The 12,528-nt window shown below is 47.0% G+C and overlaps 1 protein-coding gene across 6 annotated transcripts in view; it reads left to right on the forward strand.

Moving 5' to 3' along the window:
* LOC126458067 (activating signal cointegrator 1 complex subunit 2) overlaps window positions 1–12,528 on the forward strand; it is a 158,974-nt gene that overhangs the window by 130,368 nt on the left and 16,078 nt on the right. The window lies entirely within an intron of this gene.

Raw genomic sequence — 12,528 nt, forward strand, 5'->3', positions numbered from 1 at the left:
ATGTTGTTGAATGACAGGTGAGGTATGAGCGGCGCCAACTTGAAAGTAGCAGAGGTTGAGGCCTGGTGGGTAACGGGAAGAGAGGATGTATCGAAGGGCAAGTTCCCATCTCTGGAGTTCTGATAGGTCGGTGTTCGTGGGAAGTATCCAGATAACCGGGACAGTGTAACACTGTGCCAAGATGTGCTGGCCGTGCACCAAGGCATGTTTAGCCACAGGGTGATCCTCATTACCAACAAACACTGTCTGCCTGTGTCCATTCATGCGAATGGACAGTTTGTTGCTGGTCATTCCCACATAGAAAGCTTCACAGTGTAGGCAGGTCAGTTGGTAAATCATGTAGATGCTTTCACACGTGGCTCTCTTTACCTTTGATCGTATACTCCTTCCGAGTTACAGGACTGGAGTAGGTGGTGGTGGGAGTGTGCATGGGACAGGTTTTACACCGGGGGTCGGTTACAAGGGTAGGAGCCAGAGGGTACGGAAGGTGGTTTGGGGATTCCATAGGGATGAACCAAGAGGTTACGAAGGTTAGGTGGACGGTGGAAAGACACTCTTGGTGGAGTGTTCTGAGGATTCCTTGAAGCTCCGCCTGGACATCGGGAATGGGATTACCTTGGCAAACTTTGTATGTAGTGTTGTCTGAAAGCTGACGCAGTCCCTCAGCCACATACTCCCGACGATCAAGTACCACGGTCGTGGAACCCTTGTCCGCCGGAAGAATGACGATGGATCGGTCAGCCTTCAGATCACGGATAGCCTGGGTTTCAGCAGTAGTGATGTTGTGAGTAGGATTAAGGTTTTTCAAGAAGGATTGAAAGGCAAGGCTGGAAGTGAGAAATTCCTGGAAGGTTTGGAGAGGGTGATTTTGAGGAAGAGGAGGTGGGTCCCGCTGTGACGGGGGATGGAACTGTTCCAGGCAGGGTTAAATTTGGATGGTATCTTGGGGAGTTGGATCATTAGGAGTAGGATTAGGATTATTTTTCTTCATGGCAAGGTGATATTTCCAGCAGAGAGTACGAGTGTAGGACAGTAGATCTTTGACGAGGGCTGTTTGGTTGAATTTGGGAGTAGGGCTGAAGGTGAGGCCTTTGGGTAGGACAGAGGTTTCGGTTTGGGAGAGAGGTTTGTAGGAAAGGTTAACTACCGAATTAGGGTGTTGTGGTTCCGGATTGTGTTGATTAGAAATTTGAGGTTTTGGGGGGAGTAAAGCTGGAAGTGGGAGATTGAGTAGATGGGAGAGGCTGGGTCTGAGTGCAATGAGAGGAGGTTGAGGTTTGCTGGAAGGGTTGTGGAGGGTGAGTGAGTTGCCTTTCCGGAGGTGGGAAACCAGGAGATTGGATAGTTTTTTGAGGTGGAGGGTGGCATGCTGTTCTAATTTGGGGTTGGCCTGTAGGAGGATGCTCTGAACAGCCGGTGTGGATGAGGGAGAGGAAAGATTGAGGACTTTTATTGAGGATAGGAGTTGGCGGGTGTATTCGTTGGCTGAGTTGATGTGTAGGTGAAGGATTAGGTGGGTGAGGGCTGTGGATTGTTCAGTTTGGAACTAGTATAGGGACTGATGGAAAGAAGGGTTACAGCCAGAGATGGGAACTTTAAGTGTGAGGCCAAATGCCAGACAAGTCTGAGTAAATAAAATATGGGAGTGTAATCTGGCTAGGGCGAAGGCTTGTTTGTGGAGGGAATGTAAATAAAACTTAATGGGGTCGTTGTGGGGATGTTGTGAGGGTGACATGGTATTAGAAGGTAGAAGTGTAACATGAGGCTGAAATGAAAATGAAAAAAAAAAATATATTGGGAGAGATAAAGGTGAACTAGAAAGCAACTGGAGAACTGGTGTGAAAAAAGTCGAAAAAGTGTTGGTTAAAGCTGAGCTATGTTGATCCTGTGGTGAACTTGGGTTGGTAAACAACGATGTGCACAAAGGTTAGGTGGTTGTATGCCACCAAAACACATTAAAGGGTGGAGAAATTTGGGAAAATTTCGAAAAAACTGTGTGTAAATGTACACTCCTGGAAATGGAAAAAAGAACACATTGACACCGGTGTGTCAGACCCACCATACTTGCTCCGAACACTGCGAGAGGGCTGTACAAGCAATGATCACACCCACGGCACAGCGGACACACCAGGAACCGCGGTGTTGGCCTTCGAATGGCGCTAGCTGCGCAGCATTTGTGATTCGCCGCCGTCAGTGTCAGCCAGTTTGCCGTGGCATATGGAGCTCCATCGCAGTCTTTAACACTGGTAGCATGCCGCGACAGCGTGGACGTGAACTGTATGTGCAGTTGACGGACTTTGAGCGAGGGCGTATAGTGGGCATGCGGGAGGCCGGGTGGACGTACCGCCGAATTGCTCAACACGTGGGGCGTGAGGTCTCCACAGTACATCGATGTTGTCGCCAGTGGTCGGCGAAAGGTGCACGTGCCCGTCGACCTGGGACCGGACCGCAGCGACGCACGGATGCACGCCAAGACCGTAGGATCCTACGCAGTGCCGTAGGGGACCGCACCGCCACTTCCCAGCAAATTAGGGACACTGTTGCTCCTGGGGTATCGGCGAGGACCATTCGCAACCGTCTCCATGAAGCTGGGCTACGGTCCCGCACACCGTTAGGCCGTCTTCCGCTCACGCCCCAACATCGTGCAGCCCGCCTCCAGTGGTGTCGCGACAGGCGTGAATGGAGGGACGAATGGAGACGTGTCGTCTTCAGCGATGAGAGTCGCTTCTGCCTTGGTGCCAATGATGGTCGTATGCGTGTTTGGCGCCGTGCAGGTGAGCGCCACAATCAGGACTGCATACGACCGAGGCACACAGGGCCAACACCCGGCATCATGGTGTGGGGAGCGATCTCCTACACTGGCCGTACACCACTGGTGATCGTCGAGGGGACACTGAATAGTGCACGGTACATCCAAACCATCATCGAACCCATCGTTCTACCATTCCTAGACCGGCAAGGGAACTTGCTGTTCCAACAGGACAATGCACGTCCGCATGTATCCCGTGCCACCCAACGTGCTCTAGAAGGTGTAAGTCAACTACCCTGGCCAGCAAGATCTCCGGATCTGTCCCCCATTGAGCATGTTTGGGACTGGATGAAGCGTTGTCTCACGCGGTCTGCACGTCCAGCACGAACGCTGGTCCAACTGAGGCGCCAGGTGGAAATGGCATGGCAAGCCGTTCCACAGGACTACATGCAGCATCTCTACGATCGTCTCCATGGGAGAATAGCAGCCTGCATTGCTGCGAAAGGTGGATATACACTGTACTAGTGCCGACATTGTGCATGCTCTGTTGCCTGTGTCTATGTGCCTGTGGTTCTGTCAGTGTGATCATGTGATGTATCTGACCCCAGGAATGTGTCAATAAAGTTTCCCCTTCCTGGGACAATGAATTCACGGTGTTCTTATTTCAATTTCCAGGAGTGTATTGAAAGGAGTGGTTTTGTGCCTTTACATATGTCTGCTTGTGTCTGTACATGTGCGGATGGATATGTGTGTGTGTGTCTGTGTGTGCGCGAGTGTATACCTGTCCTTTTCCCCCCCAAGGTAAGTCTTTCTGCTCCCAGGATTGGAATGACTCCTTACCCTCTCCCTTAAAATCCTCATCCTTTTGTCTTTCCCTCTCCTTCCCTCTTTCCCTCTCCTTCCCTCTTTCCTGCTGAAGCAACCGTGGGTTGCAAAAGCTTGAATTTTGTGTTTGTGTGTCTATCAACATACCAATGCTTTTGTTTGGTAAGTTACATCATCTTCGTTTTTAGATATATTTTTCCCACGTGGAATCTTCCCCCCTCTCTCTCTCTCTCTCTCTCTCTCTCTCTCTCTCTCTCTCTCTCTCTCTCTCTCTCTCTCTCTCCCACATGGGAAAAATATATTAAAAACAACGATCCACGACTTACCAAACGGGAAAGCGCTGGTAGATAGGCACAATAAAAAAACACATAAACACACACACAAAATTTCAAACTTTCGCAACCCACGGTTTCTTCGTCAGGAAAGAGGGAAGGAGAGGGAAAGATGAAAGGATGTGGGTTTTAAGGGAGAGGGTAAGGAGTCATTCCAATCCCGGGAGCGGAAAGACTTACCTTAGGGGGAAAAAAGGACAGGTATACAATCGTGCACACACAGACATATCCATCCACACATATACAGACACAAGCAGACATATTTAAAGGCAAAGAGTTTGGGCAGAGATGTCAGTCGAGAAGTGCAGAGGCAAAGATGATGTTGAATGACAGGTGAGATATGAGTGGCGGCAACTTGAAACTAGTGGAGATTGAGGCCTGGTGGATAATGGGAAGAGAGAATGTATTGAAGGGCAAGTTCCCATCTCTGGAGTTTGGATAGGTTGGTGTTAGTGGGAAGTAACACTGTGCCAAGGTGTGCTGTCCGTGCACCAAAGCATGTTTAGCCACAGGGTGATCCTCATTACCAACAAACACTGTATGCCTGTGTCCATTCATGCGAATGGACAGTTTGTTGCTGGTCATTCCCACATAGAAAACGTCACAGTGTAGGCAGGTACCGAGCGAGGTGGCGCAGTGGTTAGACACTGGACTCGCATTCGGGAGGACGACGGTTCAATCCCGCGTCCGGCCATCCTGATTTAGGTTTTCCGTGATTTCCCTAAATCGCTCCAGGCAAATGCCGGGATGGTTCCTTTCAAAGGGCACGGCCGACTTCCTTCCCCGTCCTTCCCTAATCCGATGAGACCGATGACCTCGTTGGCTGGTCTCCTTCCCCAAAACAACCAACCAGTGTAGGCAGGTCAGTTGGTAAATCACGTGGGTGCTTTCACACGTGGCTCTGCCTTTGATCATGTACACCTTCCGGGTTACAGGACTGGAGTAGGTGGTGGTGGGAGGGTGCATGGGACAGGTTTTACACCGGGGGCGGTTACAAGGGTAGGAGCCAGAGGGTACGGAAGGTGGTTTGGGGATTTCACAGGGGTGGACCATGAGGTTATGATGGTTGGGTGGACGGCAGAAAGACACTCTTGGTGGAGTGAGGAGGATTTCATGAAGGATGAAGGATGGACCTCATTTCAGGGCAGGATTTGAGGAGTCGTATCCCAGCTGGAGAGCCACATTCAGAGTCTGATCCAGTCCCGGGAAGTATCCTGTCACAAGTGGGGCACTTTTGGGGTTCTTCTGTGAGAGGTTCTGGGTTTGAGGGGATGAGGAAGTGGCTCTGGTTATTTGCTTCTGTACCAGGTCGGGAGGGTAGTTGTGGGATGCGAAAGCAGTTTTCAGGTTGATGCTGTAATGGTTCAGGGATTCAGGACTGGAGCAGATTCATTTCCCACGAAGCCCTAGGCTGTAGGGAAGGGACCATTTGATATGGAATGGGTGGCAGCTGTCATAATGGAGGTACTGTTGCTTGTTGGTGGGTTTGATGTGGACGGATGTGTGAAGCTGGCCATTGGACAGATGGAGGTCAACGTCAAGGAAAGTGGCATGGGATTTGGAGTAGGACCAGGTGAATCTGGTGGAGCCAAAGGAGTTGAGGTTGGAGAGGAAATTCTGGAATTCTTCTTCAATGTGAGTCCAGATCATGAAGATGTCATCAATAAATATGTACTAAACTTTGGGTTGGCAGGCTTGGGTAACCATGAAGGCTTCCTATAAGTGACCCATAAATATGTTGGCATACAAAGGGGCCATCCTGGTACCCATGGCTGTTCCCTTTAATTGTTGGTATGTCTGGCCTTCGAAAGTGAAGAAGTTGTGAGTCAGGATGACACTGTCTAAGGTAATGAGGAAAGAGGTTTTAGGTAGTGTGGCAGGTGATCGGCGTGAAAGGAAGTCCTCAATCGCAGCGAGGCCCTGGACGTGCGGAATATTTGTGTATAAGGAAGTGGCATCAATGGTTACAAGGATGGTTTCCGGGGGTAAGAGATTGGGTAAGGATTCCAGGCATTCGAGAAAGTGGTTGGTGTCTTTGATGAAGGATGGGGACTGCATGTAACGGGTTGAAGGTGTTGATCTACGTAGGCAGAGATACGTTCTGTGGGGGCTTGGTAACCAGCTACAATGGGGCGGCCGGGATGTTTGGGTTTGTGAATTTTAGGAAGTAGGTAGAAGGTAGGAGTGCAAGGTGTTGGTGGGGTCAGGAGGTTGATGGAGTCAGGTGAAAGGTTTTGTAGGGGGCCTAAGGTTCTGACGATTCCTTGGCCTGTAGGAGGATACTATGAACAGCCGGTGTGGATGTGAGAGAGGAAAGATTGAGGACTTTGATTAGGGATGCCTCTCAATCTTTCTTGAAAAACCTTAATCCTACTCCCAACATCACCACAGCCAAAGCCCAGGCTATCCGTGATCTGAAAGCTGACCGATCCATCATCATTCTTCCGGCTGACAAGGGTCCCACGACCGTGGTTCTTGATCGTCAGGAGTATGTGGCTGAGGGACTGCGTCAGCTTTCAGACAACACTACATACAAAGTTTGCCAAGGTAATCCCATTCCTGATGTCCAGGCGGAGCTTCAAGGAATCCTCAGAACCTTAGGCCCCCTACAAAACCTTTCACCTGACTCCATCAACCTCCTGACCCCACCGACACCTCGCACTCCTACCTTCTACCTACTTCCTAAAATTCACAAACCCAAACATCCCGGCTGCCCCATTGTAGCTGGTTACCAAGCCCCCACAGAACGTATCTCTGCCTACGTAGATCAACACCTTCAACCCATTACATGCAGTCTCCCATCCTTCATCAAAGACACCAACCACTTTCTCGAACGCCTGGAATCCTTACCCAGTCTGTTACCCCTGGAAACCATCCTTGTAACCATTGATGCCACTTTCCTATACACAAATATCCCGCACGTCCAGGGCCTCGCTGCAAAGGAGCACTTCCTTTCACACCGATCACCTGCCACCCTACCTATAACCTCTTCCTCATCACCTTAGCCAGCTTCATCCTGACTCACAGCTTCTTCACTTTTGAAGGCCAGACATACCAACAATTAAAGGGAACAGCCATGGGTACCAGGATGGCCCCCTCGTATGCCAACCTATTTATGGGTCGCTTAGAGGAAGCCTTCTTGGTTACCCAAGCCTCCCAACCCAAAGTTTGGTACAGATTTATTGATGACATCTTCATGATCTGGACTCACAGTGAAGAAGAACTCCAGAATTTCCTCTCCAACCTCAACTCCTTTGGCTCCATCAGATTCACCTGGTCCTACTCCAAATCCCATGCCACTTTCCTTGACGTTGACCTCCATCTGTCCAATGGCCAGCTTCACACATCCGTCCACATCAAACCCACCAACAAGCAACAGTACCACCATTATGACAGCTGCCACCCATTCCATATCAAACGGTCCCTTCCCTACAGCCTAGGGCTTCATGGGAAATGAATCTGCTCCAGTCCTGAATCCCTGAACAATTACACCAACAACCTGAAAACAGCTTTCGCATCCCGTAACTACCCTCCCGACCTGGTACGGAAGCAAATAACCAGAGCCACTTCCTCGTCCCCTCAAACCCAGAACCTCTCACAGAAGAACTCCAAAAGTGCCCCACTTGTGACAGGATACTTCCCGGGACTGGATCAGACTCTGAATGTGGCTCTCCAGCAGGGATACGACTTCCTCAAATCCAGCCCCGAAATGAGATCCATCCTTCATTAAATCCTCCCCACTCCACCAAGAGTGTCTTTCCGCCATCCACCTAACCTTCGTAACCTCTTGCTTCATCCCTATGAAATCCCCAAACCACCTTCCGTACCCTCTGGCTCCTACCCTTGTAACCGCCCCCAGTGTAAAACCTGTCCCATGCACCCTCCCACCACCACCTACTCCAGTCCTGTAACCCGGAAGGTGTACATGATCAAAGTCAGAGCCACGTGATTTACCAACTGACCTGCCTACACTGTGACGCTTCCTATGTGGGAATGACCAGCAACAAACTGTCCATTTGCATGAATGGACACAGGCAGACAGTGTTTGTTGGTAAGGACGATCACCCTGTGGCTAAACATGCCTTGGTGCACGGCCAGCACATCTTGGCACACTGTTACACCGTCCGGGTTATCTGGATACTTCCCACTAACACCAACCTATCCGAACTCCGGAGATGGGAACTTGCCCTTCAATACATCCTCTCTTCCCGTTATCCCCCAGGCCTCAATCTCCGCTAATTTCAAGTTGCTGCCTCGACTGACATCTCTGCCCAAACTCTTTGCCTTTACAAATGTCTGCTTGTGTCTGTGTATGTGCGGATGGATATGTGTGTGTGTGTGTGTGTGTGTGTGTGTGTGTGTGTGTGTGCGTGCGTGATTGTATACCTGTCCTTTTTTCCCCCTAAGGTAAGTCTTTCCGCTCCCGGGATTGGAATGACTCCTTACCCTCTCCCTTAAAACCCACATCCTTTCATTTTTCCCTCTCCTTCCCTCTTTCCTGACGAAGCAACCGTGGGTTGCGAAAGCTTGAAATTTTGTGTGTGTGTTTTTTTATTGTGCATATCTACCAGCGCTTTCCGATTTGGTAAGTCATGGAAAAAAAATATATATATATATATATATATATATATATATATATATATATATATATATATATATATATATAAAAAGCGCTGGCAGGTCGATAGAAACACATACATACACACAAAATTCTAGCTTTCGCAACCGATGGTTGCTTCGTCAGGAAAGAGGGAAGGAGAGGGAAAGACGAAAGGATGTGGGTTTTAAGGAAGAGGGTAAGGAGTCATTCCAATCCCGGGAGTGGAAAGACTTACCTTAGGGGGAAAAAAGGACAGGTATACCCTCGCACACACACACATATCCACCTGTCATTCAACAACATCTTTGCCTCTGCACTTCCGCCTCGACTGACATCTCTGCCCAAACTCTTTGCCTTTAAATACGAAGGGACAAGCAGACATATTTAAAGGTCTTTAAATATGTCTGCTTGTGTCTGTATATGTGTGGATGGATATGTGTGTGTGTGCGAGTGTATACCCGTCCTTTTTTCCCCCTAAGGTAAGTCTTTCCGCTCCCGGGATTGGAATGACTCCTTACCCTCTCCCTTAAAACCCACATCCTTTTGTCTTTCCCTCTCCTTCCCTCTTTCCTGATGAGGCAACAGTTTGTTGCGAAAGCTTGAATCTTGTGTGTATGTTTGTGTTTGTTTGTGTGTCTGTCGACCTGCCAGCACTTTCATTTGGTAAGTCACATCATCTTTGTTTTTAGATATATTTTTCCTACGTGGAATGTTTCCCTCTATTTTTTTATATATATATAATCTTTCCCTACATTTTGCCTCTCTCCTTTCTTTTGTGCAAGTATTACCATCCCACACTGTCACAACTATGCTGTACTTTTGTAGCTCCTTGTAGCGTCACTTGTGGTTGCTTCAACTGCAGTGCATTTCACTCCTACCTGCCCAACCACTGTCAACATAAATCCTACATTATTTAATTATCAAAGCACATCATTTGATCCCCTAATTTACACACCCCTTTTTTTGTATTTCACTTTGTTGTCATTTCATGTGATTGTGCAGAACCACTTCACCTACAAGACAGTGTATTGTTTTCATGTACAATGATTGAGGATGGCAACAAAATAATCATACAGAACCATCCTAAAGCCAACAGTATAATTTCCTTTTACATTTTTGTGACTCATACTCACATCTCAATTTCCATAGATTCTTTTATAACTGTCTAACAAATTGATACTTGCCATGTTTATTACCTATGTTTTCCCAACTGTTTATTTCATGTTTGACCTATTAGTGCACACCTCTCAGATTATCTCAAATGTTGCCCTTCAGCATTCATTCTCTGGTATCATTTGTGTTCCTTTTTGTGCTTCTTATGTGTTAATTTAGTGGCTACAAATAGTAGGTTGGTTGCGGATTTTTGTCAGCTCTTCACATGTGACGTGTACATGGATGGATGCAGCATGTCTTCAAGGTGGGACAGTGATTGCAGTATGATCTCAAGTTGCAATACACGTATGGAGTTTGTATAATCTCTGTGAGTCCGCATCCCAATATGGAGTAGTGCAGTGCACCATCCAAGTAAATAGACATGCCGAGACAATGCTGAGTGACATCACAGCAGACAAACGAGGACTAAAGAACTGTCAGGTACAGCCTCAAACTGTATGTCTGAGTGATGTTTTCCTGCTACTAAATGTTTAAATACAGTAAGAGACTGTACAGTGAGATGCAATACAGATACTAGTTAAAGTAAACAGCAAATTGTATTTCTTCGTAATAAGTTGAAATTGTTTGAAGATTCTAAGCTTTCAGCGCAAGAAAAACTGCTTAGGTGACAATTTCTGTCAACCTGTGCTGACACAGTCCATGAAGAAAGTTCTTTTATGGGTGCAGAATTGCAAGATAACAACAAAGTTGAATCTGAATGTATGTACATATTTAAAGGGGAAGTCCAGGATAGAATAACAACAGTATTACAAAAAGGGTAGGTTGCTGCTCACCATGTAGAGGAGATAATGAGTCCCAGACAGGAACAGCAGAGGTAAGACTGTTGTACAATTAAGCCAAATGATGTACATTTAAGCTTTCAACCAAAAGGCCCTCTTCTAATAGAAAATGTGTGTGTGCACGCGTGGGTGTGGGCACGCACACGCTCTATTTCAGAAGAAGGCCATTTGGCCGAAAGCTTAATAGTATAGCAGGCTTTTCATTGTGCTTGTCTGCAACTCAACGTCTCCTGTACATAGTGACTAGCAATCTATCCGTTTCATAATAGTAAAGGGGAACATTGCAAGATACATGGCCACCTGTGAAAGCAGTCATGTTACAGACCAACCCTTCTGTAGTTTTTATAAAGACTTCTATGTGGGAATGCAATGGTTGGTTCAGGACACATGCAATTTTTTGGATACTCACTCCTAGTACCAGTGTCTCCGAGTTAAGTAAATTGTCTTTAGAACACGTACTTCAATTCTGCAATTTGTCTGGTCTTCGTCCCAGTTTTGAATTCCACATTTTACCCCATTAATCTGAATTCCCACTATCATCTCTACAAATCTCCCACTTCCTCTGTCCACCCCCCCCCCCCCCCACCCCACCCCACCCCCCCACCCCCCACTACTTGACTTCATTACGTGCCACATACCTATCCCATTCCCTTGCAACCTCTCCCTCTGTCATCCATCACCATTTCCTCCACCACTCACACTTCATCCCTGCCTCTCAGTATTGTTAATGTGCCTGTTGACCACCCAGTGCCTCAACAGTATGATGAATGGTTACCTTTATTCCTTGTAGTATATGTGTTCCAAATTGAACTTTCCATAAAAAGCAGCTATTGATAATATCTCCCCTTCCACCTCTGTTACATACAATGCACTTGGCTCTTCACTCTTCTATAGCTGCTGGTTCGAATCCTGCCTCAGGCATGGCTGTGTATGATGTCCTTAGGTTAGTAAGGTTTAAGTAGTTCTAAGTTTTAGGTGACTGATGACCTCAGATGTTAAGTCCCATAGTGCTCAGAGCCATTTGAACCTCTTCACTCTTATTAACTCATACACAATGTTTTAGTAGTAATCTACGTCTTGCATATTACCTTGTATTCAACCTTTAAGCTCTCAGGTTTTCAAATCTTGTCTGGTAAGTCTCCCCTGACCCGGGTTTCTGGGTGACTTTTGTCAACTGCACCTCTTTCCCTAAACCTTTCCAGTTCTTTTCCTTCACCCCTCAGCTTTCCCCTTCAACTCTTCTGCCAGAAGAAAGAGTGACTGGCTCTGAAAGTGTGTAAAAGTTAAATCATTTTATGTCTGTGTGTTCCCCTGTTGCTGCTGCTTGTGAGTAGATTTTTTTCACATCAAACTGGACTCTCCAGTATCATATACTTTACATAGATCATGTTAACTTAAACTTTTGATGTTGTCTCGGCTTGACAAATATATTTCCCCACTTTATCACATTCCCATCACTTTACTCACAAAATGAGTTGTGACATGACATGACATTACATTCTGTACTATATACTTAATTGTCTGTGCATTTGTTTCCAAAAGTGGAAAGTGACACCGTTTGGTGTGGACTAGGAGTTTCTGTACATTTATGAATCTTTGAAGGCCATGCAGTGTGCTGAATGTACAACCATACTCTTACGTGCTAGAAAAACACACTGCTATGCCACTGCAACATCAGCTACAAAGACGGTATGATGCATTTGTGTTTTGCCAAGATTGTAACATTGCCAGAAATGGGAAAGAACGCAAATGTCTTCATCATCTTAACAGATTGCTTATATTGCTTTTGTATATTGCATCACAAGTAGTATTGTGAACTGCATAGAAGATCTGTTAAAGCCGTTGTAGTGTTTGGTTTCTCTCTCTCTCTCTCTCTCTCTCTCTCTCTCTCTCTCTCTCTCTCTGACCAAGGGACTCATGGACTCACATTTAAGAGGAAAATGGTTTAAAGCCACATCCGGACTTCCTGATTTAGGTTTGCTGTAATTGCCGTAAAGTGCTTAAGGCGTGTGCTGGGGTGGTTCCTTTGAAAGGGCATGGACAATTTCCTCCATTGATTGGGACTTGTAC

The sequence above is a fragment of the Schistocerca serialis genome, chromosome 2, assembly GCF_023864345.2.
Source record: "Schistocerca serialis cubense isolate TAMUIC-IGC-003099 chromosome 2, iqSchSeri2.2, whole genome shotgun sequence".
Classification (NCBI taxonomy): Eukaryota; Metazoa; Arthropoda; class Insecta; order Orthoptera; family Acrididae; genus Schistocerca; species Schistocerca serialis.